The 3531-nt window shown below is 42.1% G+C and overlaps 1 non-coding gene across 1 annotated transcript; it reads right to left on the bottom strand.

Annotated features, from left to right (window-relative positions):
- Positions 1-1839: 1839 nt before the first annotated feature.
- TRNAK-CUU (transfer RNA lysine (anticodon CUU)) lies at positions 1840-1912 on the bottom strand. The gene has a single exon. It is a non-coding gene; the product is annotated as a tRNA-Lys (tRNA).
- Positions 1913-3531: the final 1619 nt, after the last annotated feature.

Raw genomic sequence — 3531 nt, 5'->3', positions numbered from 1 at the left:
ATGGATTCACCTTTGGCATTGGTTTATGAAAATGATTTATAAGTTAGATCCATGGAAAAATATTACGGAGAATAAATGTTACACATGCAAAAAAAGTATTTAAGTTGAAAACATTATTCAAACAAAAGAAATTGCATGCAAGGCTCTTTTTTAAATACTACTCCCTCAATCAAAAATATAATTTAATAATCTCAGTGATACTTATCTACTACTACATATTATGCAAGGGTAGCAGGTGGGCTTCGAGAGATATATTATATGTTTTTACTATAATAGATGTAGACATAAACACACATGTGGTGTAGTGGTAGCTACAAACACATTTATTTGAGACGTCGCAGGTTCGAATCCCTTTGGAGCCTGTTTTTTAATTTAATTTTAGCTAGGCGTGGGATGCACGCGCGAATGGGAATAGGCTTTGTGGGAGAGAGAATGAGAAAGACACGTGATAGCCGGGAATGGAAATGTGAATGGGCTTTGCAGGGAGGGGGTCTGAGAAAGACAGACATCTGGGAATGGGAATGGGCTTTGCAGTGAGGACGGAATGGAAATGGCAGAACACGGAATGGGGCAGCCTACCCCTTACCGTCTTAAAAAACTCGGCCGGGGAGGGAAAGACCGCCCTCCCGGTATTATATTAAGAAGAGACCGAAACAATGGTCCCGGTCGAGAAAATCTCCGAACCCTGGCCCCTCATCACTAACGGGCCGGCGTCAACTGTCCACTCTGCAACGGCCCAACCGGAGGGTGGCGCACAGGACATCGTAACCTGAGAGCGGATGGGGCACAGCGAGGGGATTTTTTTAACCAAGCCTAAAAATTCGCTCCCGAGGGGAATCAAACCCAGGACTTGGAGGTGCTACTCGGAAGTTTTCAACCACTAGGCTAGAGGCCCTTTCGCACCCCTTACCGTATTAATAGGTAGTAGAGATTTACTACTACAAGACAATGTGTCTGTGTACATGCTGTGGCCTCTTCGACCAGCAGGTGCAAGTGCAAGCCGGAGCCGCAGCAGCAGCCTCGCCAGCAGACTCCGAAGCCTTCTCCGGTGCCGCGCTCTCCGGCCCTGAAAACAAAAATGCAGGCTTTAGCATTCATCAATCATGTGTGGTTTGGAAACTGCTGTGTTAATTTTTTTTCTGAAAGAAAGATTCAAGGACAAAATTTTCTACCCCTTCTCAGGTGCGACACCGAGGATCATGTCCCTGGGGTCATGCTGCTAGTGTTATCCTCTGTGAAGCTAAGGCAGGCACATTCTGTGAGCAAAGAAAATCAGCTCAGTTAGCATACACAGACAGAATGATTTTTCTAGTCGAAAACCAAAGGATATATCACTGGAACCTACACTACACATATATACCCGCAGCCGCGCGCCCGAAGGATGACTTTCTTTAGGAGATGCATGGGCTTTGCCAGCAATTGGTCCACGTTCTGACGGACTTTGTCCAAACTTGGGTGTAATCTTGCACATCTCACACCGAGGAAACATTAAAAACCAAGCTCCTCGGTTTCAAATCCTTTCAGGAATTTTTTTTACAATAAGATATAGTAGAAATAACGACGGAATTCCATGCTCCTGACGAAATCGTTGTTTCCAAGAGCTAGACTAGACATATGAAACAGGAGGTTCGAGTTCCTTTGCTTTCTGGACCAGTAAAAGAGACTTGAGTTTTTTTTTTTTTTACTTCCATCTTTGATCTTCCAATCGACATGCAGATTTAGGTTCGAGTTCCTTTGCTTTCAGTTCATCGTTGCTTCCACGGCTTATACAGATAAGGACGGAAACTTGGTGAGCAAGCGCAGCTGGGAAGAAAAAACACTGCTGGACTGAAAAAAAATCGCCCACCGTAGGGCTCGAACCCACGACCACAAGGTTAAGAGCCTTGCGCTCTACCGACTGAGCTAGACGGGCTAGTTGATAAAATTACTAATTAAGTTTATAAGTACAGCACATATCAGCAACATCATACATAACCCTGGTTCCTGAATAAAAAAGGATTTTTAGTAAGGTGGTCCTCTTTCTAAACTGACTTTTATAAACTACGCTACTTCACCATATACTACATATCGCAAACTACTTGATCCTAAAACACTCTAAATAACTCTCTATCCCCCCCCCCCCCCCCCCAATATTTTCAGACGTTTCACCTGAACTTATCCATCTTCTAAACAAATGCCAAATGCAGAAACTTTTGCCAGTACATTTGAGCACACAAAGAAATCTGTTTGGAGCCGTAACCTCTGCAGCTAACAACATGCTAGGTTTCACACCAAAGAAATGACAATATATGACTATATGTCTATCTATTGAGTGGCTGTTAGGTTAAGCTGTTGCTTTTGCAAAAAACAAATATTGCGAGTTGTGAGCTATAAAAAATATGTTATACATTACGAGTTTTGAGAAAATTGAGAGTTGTTTGATTCAGCAAGTATGACTTCTTGGAAAAGATGCAGTTAGCGAGCCTCACATGTCATCAGACCCCACACATCAATCACATAGTACATCTTTCTTTTTTTTCTATGTGTTTCTTCTCGTTCGTCGGTGAGGCATGAGTGCCACACAATGGCTCTCAATCTCGTGCTCTTGTTGTCTACCGGAGGTGGACGAGGACGACGATAATGGCGTCCACGGCCGAGCGGCTCTTTCTCTCGTGACGGCCTAGTGCCTACGGGTGAGCGATCCTTGCGCTTGCGCTCATGGCTCATGGCACCCCCCCCCCCCCCATGCCCACGATCAAGCAGCCCCCGTGCTAGTGGCAGCCTTGTGTCCACGGTCGAGGGCCACCCGTGTTCGGGGTGGCCCTCATGCCTACGATCGCCCTCGTGAAATAAATTAGAGGGCAATTACACTATGTTCAGTAGATCGTGTGTATAATCATGTAGTTCACTGTTTTGCATCATAAACTGTACCATTTATATAACGAAGTTTAAAATAAGAGATGAGAGTGTGTATGATGTTGGAGATAGCCATGAAACGCTATGAACTCCTTAAGCTGATGTCTACATATTTATATCAGCCAACAAACATTGTTGCTTTGATTTACAAGTTTGAAGTTAAGGAAGACTTAATTTAATTGTTATATCTTTTATTTATTTAAACTAAATTAAGTCTATCTTTTATCTTTGGAAAGTACAACGAATCATGTCTATAAAGAGAAAATCACATGTGATTGGAATATACTATACTATTTTACAACATCTTCAATCACACTTTTCCTAGATTAAGATTATACTTAAAAATTTTCAACTTTCTTATAGTAAGAGCTTTCATGAACCCATCAATGACTTGATCTTCTATAGGAACGAAAGTCAAATCAACATCAAGTAAATTTTTGGCCACTCATTCTCTGATAAATTGGGAATCAACTTTAATGTGCTTTATTTTGACATGGAAAACTAGATTAAATGCTAAGTACTTTGCACCCATGTTATCAACACATAGTTTCGCACATGCAGGACTTAAAACTTATAATTCACATAGTAAGGTTTGTATCCACATCATCTCAGTGGTAGCATTCGCTAATGCTTTAT

This window comes from Zea mays, chromosome 3 (assembly GCF_902167145.1).
Source record: "Zea mays cultivar B73 chromosome 3, Zm-B73-REFERENCE-NAM-5.0, whole genome shotgun sequence".
Taxonomy (NCBI): domain Eukaryota; kingdom Viridiplantae; phylum Streptophyta; class Magnoliopsida; order Poales; family Poaceae; genus Zea; species Zea mays.
This window is presented reverse-complemented; position numbering and strand designations above follow the sequence as displayed.